This window comes from Gymnogyps californianus, chromosome 4 (assembly GCF_018139145.2).
Source record: "Gymnogyps californianus isolate 813 chromosome 4, ASM1813914v2, whole genome shotgun sequence".
Lineage (NCBI taxonomy): Eukaryota > Metazoa > Chordata > Aves > Accipitriformes > Cathartidae > Gymnogyps > Gymnogyps californianus.
The window spans coordinates 9,397,025-9,409,077 of NC_059474.1; positions in this window are offsets into that span (position 1 = coordinate 9,397,025).

A 12,053-nucleotide genomic window follows, 5' to 3' on the forward strand; every position below is an offset into this window, starting at 1 on the left:
ACAAAATAAGAGTAACTGCAAGCCTCACCTGCAGCTCCACTCTCAGAAAGTGGGAAGGGGCAGCAGTTCTTACTTATGCATGGCAGAGCATTTTCTGGACTTCTTGGAGCAAAACCTCCTTTTGAGGGCTTCAGCTGATCCTGGCTGTACCAGAATGGCTTCTCAGAGCTTCTTGGCTTTTGCTGCACTTGGGTCCTCCCCATCTTGTTCTAGCTTGGCTTTGTTCTTCTGCTTTGCTCTGGACCTGCCTTGGCTCTCCTCTCCAGTGCAACCTCCATTCCCCCTTCCAGTCTGGTGATGCCCTTTCTCTAGGCCCAGGGATTTCTCAGTGAACCCCTGGCCCCCTGTCCTGATGACTCTGTATGTAGTCACTGCAAGTGTGGGTGGTAGGGCTGATATACTCCTCAGGTCAGCAGTCCCTTTAGATCCAACTGGCAGCACTGCAGGAGCGATGAGTGGCACTCCAGTTTACCATGGAGTGAGTGAACGTGGTGCTGAGCAACACTGGTATCTCATTCCCTGTCCAGGGGATACATTGTGGGGAAGGGCTTCTTTTTACCTGGGAAGCCAAGATTCTCATTACAGAACTTGGAGGAAGTCCCTGAACAGTTCAGGTGGTGAAAACTCTACTCCCAAAGCTGAGTTAATCTGTGGACTGTCCACCAGGATGCTGTAATCTCACCAGCTTGTTATAGGTGTGGACAGGAACCCAGCCATGGTCAGCCGCTGTTTTTGCCAGGTGTTGAGTAATAAAATGTTCTGGCACAAATGGAAACACCTGTAGATCTTGATGAATTTTTCCCTTGGTGTCTGCACAGACACTGGCTTGAACAAAAGAAAATCTGACCATGTGGAAATACTTTCCTTCAGTCATTTTGCTACACCTCTACCTTCTGATTCACATCGCCAGAACTGGGGTAGGGAAACACAGGACATAATAGCTGTTGCCCCAAGAGAAAGCAGCCAGGAGGGGGATAGATGGGGAAAGGGGGATAACTTTCTCATTCTCTTCCCCAGAATCTGAAAAATTAAAGATTCCTTTCAGTCTGCAGAAGATCCATTAGAACCAGGAATTTCCTTTAGTTGAATGACTGTTCTGTATTACCTCTTGTTCAAAACCACCAAAATAGCAGGAGAACAGAAGATAGCTAATATGCCACCAGTTCTAAAAAAGGATTGGCAGGGAGGTCTGGGAATTGCACCCAGCAACCAGAATATCTGTTCTGGGCAAGTGAACAGAAACTTTTGAAGGATTTGAATATATAAACTCAGGTTTAATATGACACAGTGACAAGAGTCAAGACCATTTCTATAGAGCAAAAGAATACAGCAGAACCAGATAAACTGCTGACAAAAGCAGCTGGGATAATCTGAAGTAATGTACAGACTAGGAGTCTGCAGTCTAGACAAGAGGTGACTGAAGAAGGAGATGACAGAAGTTTATAAAACCATGAGTGACCATAGAATGACTGTTTGCTGTCCCTTCCCAAACAAGAAGTGGGATGCACTGAACGAAACCAGCTGGAGGCAGGGTCAGAGCAAATAGGAGGATGACACTCTTGACATACTGCATGTTTCAGTTGTAGAAGTCCTCATTGCAGGATGTTGCTGATGCTAAAAATTTACATGGGTTTAAAAAGCAGCTGTTCAGACTCATGCCTGAAAATCCTATTGCAAACTGTTAAATATAAAAACACCAAGGTCCCTGAATCACAAGTTGTTGCAAGTTAACAGTGTTGTAGGAAGACATTGTAGTTGACCTGGTTTTATATTTTTCCCTACACATTTCTTATTGGTCAGTGCCAAGGACGAGATACTGGCCTCAGAAGGATCTTTGGTGTGATCTGGTACAGTTGTTCTTATGTGTAGAAATGAGCCTCTTCCCAAATTCATAAAGCAAACCTCCCCGTGCTCCAGAGAGCCACTCCTTTTTATCCCTTAGAAACAAACACTTTTAGAAAGTCTTGAAGTTCTGGGTTTCCCCGTTACCCGAGGACAGGGCCCCATTAAGTAGGCCAGTGGCCCTGCTTCTGCAGTCCAGTACGTTGCAGAGACCGCTCTAAAGGGAGGAGTAAAGGCTCCTTTTTGAAGGGAAAGAAATGGTACTGCAAAACATTTGCCTACTGCCAGGAAGGAGCTATATAATGACTCAGATATTAGGGTCTCCTACATAGTGTAGAAGCCCAGTCCTGCCTAGCTTTCACTCTTTGCCCTGTGGCCTTTCCCCTGCTTCTGTCTTGGCTTTTTGCTCAAGCCACTGTCCTAGTTACCCTTTGTGCTGACCATTGGATATGCAGATCATCTCTCCTGGGCCATAAAGAAATCCTGCAGGAATGCACTTGTGAGTAGCAAACACTTGTGCATGTGAAAAATGTCTGAAAGTGATTGTATGTTGCTGTGGTCATGCTGCTGAGCTGGGAAATCTCTTCCAGACTTATGGTCCTATGTCTTTGATGGCTCTGGCACTGTTTTGCCTCTTGTCCCTCTTCATCTACGCATACAGTATTTTCTCTGCCCTCTGAAAGCCTGACATTTTTAACATGAAAAATGGAAAGCATTAGTACACACAGGCTTTCTCTTCCGATCGTACTTAAAACCGCCACTGTGCCTCCTACAAGAAGTGCATTTTTTCTCCTCAAAATCCAAAGGTCCCTGTTAAATCCAAACTGTTGTTTCATATGTATTTAATGGGGCCATCAGAACATGCATGCATCCTTCTCACTGTACACCTTGTCCTGTTTTATTCCCTGTACTACATTATGTAGTTGTCTCTTGCTTTGTGACTGTACTGAAAGCTGTCTGGGGCAAAGAAGTTGTCATTTCAATAGCACTGGAAGGTGGCCATCACACCTTCAGGTGTTGTGAACTTCTTAAATAAAAATCACAGTGTAAAATATGCTGGCCTGTTGCTCTAGTTTCAAGCATAGTATTTGTTTGTATGCATAGGTTTGCTGTTTAATCTCCATGTAGATATTCCTTAACCTTCTAACTCCAGCTTGCTGTTCCGACTGTAACTTTGTAGAGATGGGGAGTGGCAGAGATGGTATTTTCAAGGCCTCTAAGCTCCTGAATTTTAAAAAGTGGCTTAAAACATAAGAAAAAGAGTTCCAGGCATGGATGCCATGAGAAAGGAAATGCAAATATCTGCATATACTCTGTTTCTTACATTGGTCTGCCTACACTTTTCTTTCCTGACAGTCAAGGCTGTCATCATTTGATTTCTGCTCTGAACCACGCACTTGCTGAAAACCTAGTAACATATCAGCTTGTCTTCATTAGCCTTGAGCGCCTTTTGCTGTTTAAATCAAAGTAAGTGATACTGCACTTTTCTGGTCATTTAAGTGACAAAACTATAGCTTGTTCTCTTTGTCAATAGCCTCTGAAAATGGAACAGGACTGGCAACTCTCTCATTATTCTTTATATAGCTTCACTCTTCTTTGAGAGTCCAAATCAACTGGAAAGACTGCTGACTGGTGATACAAGTTAGACCGTTCCATAGGGTAAGCAGGACACAGGTTTCAAGGGAGGCCAATGTTCAAGTTCTTGTTTTGGGGTGGGGGGATCTGAATATTCTGTGTGTGTGCATTAATAGCTGTACTTAACACTTAATGTTCATGCTCAGGCAAACAGAATGGCAGCCTCAGCCCTGAGCTACATATAATTGTTAGATGTTTTCTAAGCATTGATGCTATTTTCATTTTATTTTTTTTAAGATTAGAACTTTATTTTTACCCTATTCCTTTATTTTATTCCTAAACTCCATAAAATATTTCGCTATGCAAAAGCCAGTAGGTACCACTGACAGAAAAATGAAGGAGATCATATCACTGGGATTTTTTTGCTCTGCGAAGTGTCAGTTGTGGCATTACAGCAGTTAGGGTCTTGTGTTAATTGTTAGAGAAAGTAGAGACAAAACACAGCTTCTATTTAGCTTTAAGTGGAAAGAACGTTTATTGCATGACATTTTGATGTGCATAAGGATATTTATCTAAGGGGCTTTTCTACAAAATAGAAAGTGTAGGACCTTTTCTGTATAACAGAATTGTGTCTAGTCCAAATTAATGGGAAGATCTGCTAACATAAAGTACATTTTAATGTCAAATCTGGACTAACTTTTGCGCAAACCAATGTTCATTTAGGCAAACAGTACTGACAAAATCTGTCATTTTGTGTGGCTTCTGCACCAAGCCTGGTGAAACTTAGCGTTTTCCTTTGCATAGATCCCAACAGACTTTAACATTCCCAGTGATACCAGGTTTAGTGAGGTTATATCTATTCAGCTCTTGACCACAACCTAAAAAGATGACCATGGTTTCACTCTGAAACTTTTCAGTTTAATATAGGAGCTGGGGAGAGACACAAACTTTGGGACCAAAATCAAAGTTACCAGCATTTGTGAATGCTTATAGTCAAGGCTTTCATTGGAGGCCATCTTTAGTGCTGTAAGTTGACTTTCAAAGCCTGAGCATTGTGGGTTATTTCTCTTCCCCAGTTAAAGAGCAGAACTTCATCCATGCAGTAAATTTGATACACATGGTTTCTTGCCTAAGCAGCTCTTGCGTTCGTCCTGGCCTATATATACACTGTAATAAAGCATCCAGCTTGTGAAAAGTATCTGGTTTCAGCCAACAGCACTGAATATAACTAATGCACAATTCAGTCTTGCATTGAAGTGGGAACGGAACAATGTTTAAATGCCTTTTGACAGCTGGTATATTGCACATTTAAAGTATGGTTTGTTTTATATACAATGTAAAATCAAACTGTATTTTACCCATGTAAGGTTGAAACATGTCCTAGAAGTCAATAGCTTTTCTAAAATAAAATGAGATCTCCCCACCTCCTCTTTCTGTATGCACATACAGGCTGTGCCGAGGAGAACTGCCTGTGCCTTTTGTTACTCTGGTTTTGGTAGCCACAGAATAACGTGCCCAAATCCCAGCACTTAAAAAGACAACCAACAGGTTCTTCCTGAACATCAGCTGCTCTCAGAACACATGAATTCAGAAGGGATTTTTACACACAGTTCTCTAGCAAGTAAAAAATGACATGCTTGTATCTTCCTAGACAGGGATAGGACTGGCAGTAGCAAGGCAAATAGCTCAGCTTCTCTGTCAGTGGCATTCAGACTGAGAGTACACAAACAGTATTCAACCCTTGCCTATGCTGTAAATTTACCCCATGTCCAGCACAGTGATCAGTTGCTGCATTTCCAGCAGTCCAATGCAAACCTCACATATAAACTCGGAAAACTGGTATTTTGCCAGTGGTTCTTACTTTTCCTTGGAACCAAAAGCCTGAACTGACCTTCATTTCACAGTAGCTTGACAGCAGCCCCTCCTGTGTAGCAGAAAGCATTCTAGGCTTTAGAAGGTGTTTAAAGATGCTTGTCACACTTGGCTTCAGTTGATTTTTGGAGAACTGATCAAGCCTGGGTGCTTTCCCACATCTTACACTGTGGTGAAAGAGGCCTCTTGGAGTTGACTTAATTCCTGCATTAAAGGATCTTGGTGCTAAGTTTCTATCATATTCCCTATTTGCAGCCACATCCCTGTTCTGCTGTGTCGTGCGGACTTTGTTGGGACAGCTGCAGTGTCTCGAAGCCTCATAGTCTGACCAAGGTTCAGCTTGTGGTTGGATTCTTGAAGGGTTTTCCAGGAAGCTCTAAGATGTGGAACTTGTCAAACAATGATGCCAAGAACAAATTTGTCATTTCATGAGGGAGACTTTTTTTCCCCACCAAACCTCTGACTTACTTAGTGTTTAAAGATACTGAACCATCAAGCAAAGGTGAATCACTGTCTCATGGCATGAGGGACAAGATAAGTGTAGGGTGCTTCAATTTTCAGTCCTTCTCAGGGCCTGAGATGGCTGCCAGAAAAAAAGACAATACACTTTTATTGTATTTTTTTAATGGGTTGAAACATCTACAGTGCACCAGCCTCTCACCTCTCAATTCATCTGCCAGACTGTGAAATAATTATTTAAAGGAGGATTAAGAAGCTGTGGGCCCTGGCAGCTGCCCTGCAGCCAAATGTCTCCGAATTCCTTCATCAGTGACCCATCCCAAAATGGGAATGCTCTCTAGCCATCATACTTGCTTATACCAGAAAAACATTGCCTTTGCCCTGATAACTGAGGAAGGCGAAATAGTTAGTCTGAATTTCAGATGCTGCACAAGGGCAATGCATTTCTCCCAGGGGTGTCTCTGTTTATGCTGGAATTACAACACAGGGAGCTGGGAAGTGACTGCCTGGGAAGCAAAATGATTCTCGTAATCATAGAATCACGAAAAACAGGAAGGGGAAGGTGTCCATAAGAAATCACCCAGTCCATCCCTTGTCTTTATGCAGGGCCAACCCCAATGCGATGCCATTCCCAAACGATGTCTAATTTATACCTACAGGCTTAAATATGCCCCTGTCTTTCACAGGCAATCCATCCCAGTGCCATCCCTATTATTAAGAAGTTTTCCAGGGGCTTTGGTGGTGCCTCCTTGATGCAATTTAAACCTCTGTTTATTTCTGCTGCTGTTGGTGTCTCTGCTAGTTCCTAGTATTGCAGTGACCAAACCAGATGCAGTACTACAGCTCAGACCTTCTGCTGAAGGTAGTCTAAGCTCTTGCACTTTTTTTTTTATATCACAGTATAATTGCATTTTGTTGGCAATGACAGAATATTGTAGACTGATTTCAGCTCATGACTCCCTAGCTCCACCGTAGAAGTGCCACTTAACCTGCTGTTCCTCATTCTAAATATGAGCCGTTGATTATTCCTGATGAAGTGTAGCACCTTGTCCTCATCCTTATAAAATTTTATTCTGTTTTTAGACCCTTTTTGTCAACTTGTCTGTATGATTTAGAATTCTAGTCCTCTCCCCCAGCATTGCTTATAACTTCCAGGCTGATATTGCATCTTAAGTAGCCACGTTGCTTATTCATTATCCAGCTGACTAATGAAATGCTGAATAACCCTTGAACTAGGTGAGTCTCTGCAGACCCAATGTGATACATCTTTCCATGGTGACAGTGAGCCATTGCTAACTCTCAGCAGTGACCCAGCCAGTTTTGCTAGCCTCAGAGCAGTTTCCTTAGCTTACTTCTGGCAATGCTGTGTGACACAGCAACAGAAATCTTCTTGAAGTTGATTAAATTTGGCTTTCCCTACCTGCAATGCCTGTTACCATGTCACAGGAGGAAACTAAACTGGTTTGACTTGATTCTTGACAAATATCTCTTATTTGCAACTCCAGTTCTTGTTTTCCAAATGCTTACAAACTGTCGGTGGGATTATTGCTTCTAAAACGTTCTCAGGGATTGACGGTAAACTGGTTTGTGTGTAATTTTCCAGTTTCTCTTCCCCCTTTTAAAGATAGTCACTGCATTTACCCTTTTCCATGGCTGGTTGTCCCGGTTTCAGCTGGGACAGAGTTAACTCTCTTCCTAGTAGCTGGTACAGTGCTGTGTTTTGGATTTAGTGTGAGAATAATGTTGATAACACGCTGATGTTTTAGCTGTTGCTAAGTAGCGCTTATCTTAAGCCAAGGACTTTTCAGTTCCCCATGCTCTGCCAGCAAGCAGGTGTGCAAGAAGCTGGGAGGGAGCACAGCCGGGGCAGCTGACCTGAACTAGCCAAAGGGATATTCCATACCATGGAACGTCATGCCCAGTATATAAACAGGGGGGAGTTGGCTGGGAGGCGTGGATCGCGGCTCTGGCATCGATCAGCGGGTGGTGAGCAATTGCATTGTGCATCACTGGGTTTTTTTTCCTTTTTTTCCCTCTTTTTTTGTTATATTCCTTTTTATTACAATTATTATTATATTTCATTACTATTATTGTTAGTATTATATTTTACTTTAGTTATTAAACTGTTCTTCTCTCAACCCACAAGTTCTACCTTCTTTCCCGATTCTCTTCCCCATCCCACTGGGAGGGGAGTGAGGGAGAGGCTGCATGGTGCTTGGCTGCTGGCTGGGGTTAAACCACGACACTGGTATAACTCACATCTTCCCTGAGCTCTCAGCAATAATTGCTGATGGTGGTTGCTTTAGTTTCTTCTTTAAATATCCTGAGGTAGGTCTAGTGATAGCCCTGAGTAAAAAAAGAGCTCTAGGCAGATTGAAACCCAGAAAAGTGACCTGGCACAAACCTACAAGCATACGTAACCAAAGCAAATTTCTGCTAAATGTTCTTACCTAAAACATGTTCACTGGTATTAATTATGTTAGCCTTCTGCTCACTACTTCACCTTATTTTCGTTGGTAGATAAAATAGATGCTAAGCCCTGTATCACTTTCTAGGCATCAACTTGATTAACTTTTCCCTTCTGCTGAACAAACTCTTCACTTGTTTTTTGTCTTCCTTACTCCCCGTGTGTTTAAAGAATGCTTTCTTGCTCTTCATGTTTCTCACTGTTTGCATCTGGTTTTGCTTCTTGGCCTTTCTAGGGTTGTGCCTGTATTCTCTTGCCACTCTATTATTCAAGCAATAGTAACCAGACATAGATTCTTCTGCCTCTGTGCTTTCTTCTTCTGTTTGAGTTCAACAAAGAGCTTATGGCCATGTTAGCAGGCAATGATTTAGCACTTCATATTAGACTGGTATTAACCACCCTATTTGCCATGTGTACCCATGACTATAATAATGGAGTTCTAAAATTAGAACCTTTGCCTGCACCTTCCTTTTATGCACACATATTTAACTCAGGCCTTTAATGTTAGTGATCTTAACTAGGTATATACATTTTCTTCCTCCACTGCAAAGACGTAACTTTCAATACCTGTAACACTTTGGCATCAATAAGAGATTTTCTGAGGGGGCTACCAGATGTCTATCCTCACTAATCATCTTCCCAATAAATGTCTGGATGTTTCTAATTATTTTGGAGGAAACTCTTCTTTTGTTAGCAAATGAGAATTAGATATGGATTCTCTGTAGAAAAAGAAAACGAAGTATAAATATTTCCAACAGCCCTTTGGGATTCACTATGTCATTCTTAAGACAGCAAATGGACTCCTATGAATCTCTCAGAGTTTTCTCATCCTTCAAAGTAAATTTAGTACTGGTATCCCTTAGCCACAGTGGTAGGCAATAGTGAATGTAATAGCAAAGCAAGTCATGGAAGTACTTTCATGCTTCTCTCTTCTTCAGCTTTGCTGGAGGTGATAGAACAACACAGATTTCTGGAACTTTTCCACGCAGACTGGCTCCTGTTCCCTGTGAATTGAGAACTGCATCTTGGACCACACGGTTCTGTCAGCAAGAGGAGTTGGGAACTTTTTTCATGCTTCTTAAAGACCATGGCATTTGACACAAAAACTGGCCCGACTCTGCAAGTGCAATGTCTGATTGTTTTACGTTGGCACCAAGCAATTAAAAACAAGGACATTGTTTTAAGCTTAGTAGTGTGATGTAACACAGAAATAACACCTTCCACCCCATTAGATGGTGAGTAGAGAGTGCCCTACTGCAGATTCCCCCCACTGTCACAAGTGGGAGCATGTTCAGTGGTGTTGTACTGTCTGGATGGCAGTAGTCCAATTCAGCAAGGACTCCTTCTGTGGTGCTATGACAGTGTTAAGTCTGGACAGTGGGTGGTTGAGCAGTCAGAAACCAAGACAAAGACAGTCCATCCTCTCACAGAGAAGCTTTACTGGATGTATATACAACTATGCAAAACTTTGCTGTGATATATAGACCCTAATAACAAGATATCACCAAACCATGTGTAGGCATCCTTGGAGTCTTGGCATTCTGAGAATGACATATTTCAGGACCTTCAGCTTCTCTTTATTCCAAATTTTCCCAAGTTGTCTGCTCTGATCGCCTTTTATACTTTCTGCAGTTGTTTAAGATGGGTAACACCTCGCTTACTTTTGTGGTTGCCCTTCCTCCCTGAGATGTCAAATTCCATTCCTTACCTCTTTGTGAGTTGTACTGCTTGTTCTACCTACCTACTGAAAAGACCAAGCAATTATGAAAAAGATTACAAAATAGTTACAATTTTAGAAAAGACTATATTGATACCTTGAAAAATTATTAGAATAAACAGTGCTTTCCACCTTATCAAAGGTTATTGCATCTGTAGGCAATTCCTTTCTGTCCTTTTCTTGAAGCTCATGTATGAAAAGTATGATATGGCCATGGGACCATAATGAGGGTATGCGCCAGAAACACAGATGCCAGGGTGAATGGAAGTGTACGGTTTGGATTTTATGCCAGAATTTCCATTTGGTGTTATTTAAAACTGCAGATCAGGGCTAGACTATGTGACCAGCCCTAGATGAGTGTATAGTCAAACTGTACAGTGTTGTTCCATTATATCTGGGCTCTTACAGAGCTGCTCCTTTAACAGGCATCTGAGGCCTGTGAAGAGACAAACAATGTTAAACTGGGCCATCTCACACAACCTCACTTCAGGTATCCAACTTCTGAGCTTGGATTAGGAGTCTCAGCTTCTCATAAAGTCAGTGGAGCCATTTTGGTGCACACGTGTGCCCTTACTCACCTTATGAAGACCCCATTGACTGAGACCTTCAGTTGGACCTTCCGTGCAAGGGAAGTTGCGTTTCAGTTGCCCTTTGGGCTAAGAATTTGCTCAATGTGTCATTCTTGTGGGAATTGCTTTCACAACTCTGGCCTGCCCCCCTGCAAAGTCCTCTCTTGCATCCACAAGGCAATTCCACTTTGCAAGAAAGTGGTCAGGAGCCTGGAGTCCTTTGAGATGACTTTTAAACTAACCTGGTCCAAAAGCATAAGCATTGAAATGAGGGATGTGAGAGGTAATTCTGAGAAAGCCACAGGAACAAGTAAAATAGATGCAGGGTACGTTGCTGGTGACAGTCCCTAGGGCTGAAGAAAGCCAGGGATAAATTGTGTCTCAGCCCAGGAAGGCTGATACCTCCACAGCCTGGCAGGTTAGTTATCCTACACAGACCAGGAAGGCTGGAGCCTGCTCCCTGGTGAGAGGAGGTAGAGTGTCCTCCCGTGAGAGAAGTACAAAGCCATGAATTGAACAGATACGTTGCAAGATGAGTCTTTAACCACGCTCTGGGGCAAACAGGTATTGAGAGCGTCTCTCATCACCTCCACTTTCTGAATGCTTGATTTCAGCCAGATACTTACGGAGATCACCTATCCAGGAGGGCTCATGCTTGAGCTTTGTCAGGACACAGCCTATTAGCAAAATCCCAGATCAAGAGTTGAGCTTGAAGCGAGCATCCTTAAACTTTTGCGGTGCGTGGGTTTTGGCTGGGCTGTTATCACGGTTACCTGTGTGATGCTGTGCAGGATCCATATTCCTGGTTGGTTCGCGTGCCAATGTTGCTGCTGTCCACAAGGCTTTGTTTTCAGTGTAGTTAAATGAAGCCTGTAATGGAGTCTTCCCAGAGCCCAGGGCACCACCAGCAGGCCCTGCATCTTTATTTTCCCAAGCAAACTTTTGAGTTTTCATCTCATTTGAACCTCCTGGAACAAAATCTCACTTCAAGTGAGTTACAGCTAAAGCAACGGATGGGAACTGCATATTTCAGCACAGTCCCTTTGGGAATAAAAGCAACAAAACACAAAAATTGCCTAAGACCCTCTTAGGTGGGTGGCAGCAGCCAGTGTTCGCCAAGGACAGGACATGGCCTTCGAGGAGCAGAGGCAGAGGAGGAGTACAGCAGTGACCATCCACCACATTATGGTCCCTTTAAATCTTCGTCTCCACTTGGCAGCTCCAATTTTTCAGTGTTGCTATAGCAAATCTCCATGGCAATGACCCTAATCAGGGAAGGGGGGATGCAGAGGGGACGCATGCTCAGAGTGGCAGCTGGAGCCTCGCCTGCTCGCTACAGCTGCTCCAAGGGTCTGGCGCACAGGCGAAGAGGAAGATCAGGTACTTGGCAAACTGGTCCTTGGGGTGCATCGCAAGCCCGTGGCGTGTTGCTGCAGTGATGTGTGCGCGTGTGGATTTGCATGTGCATGCGGGTCTGTGCTTATCACATCTCATCCACTTCTTTGTGGGGAGCGTGCTGGGAGCAAACTGCTGATTTTCACTATTTCTCCTC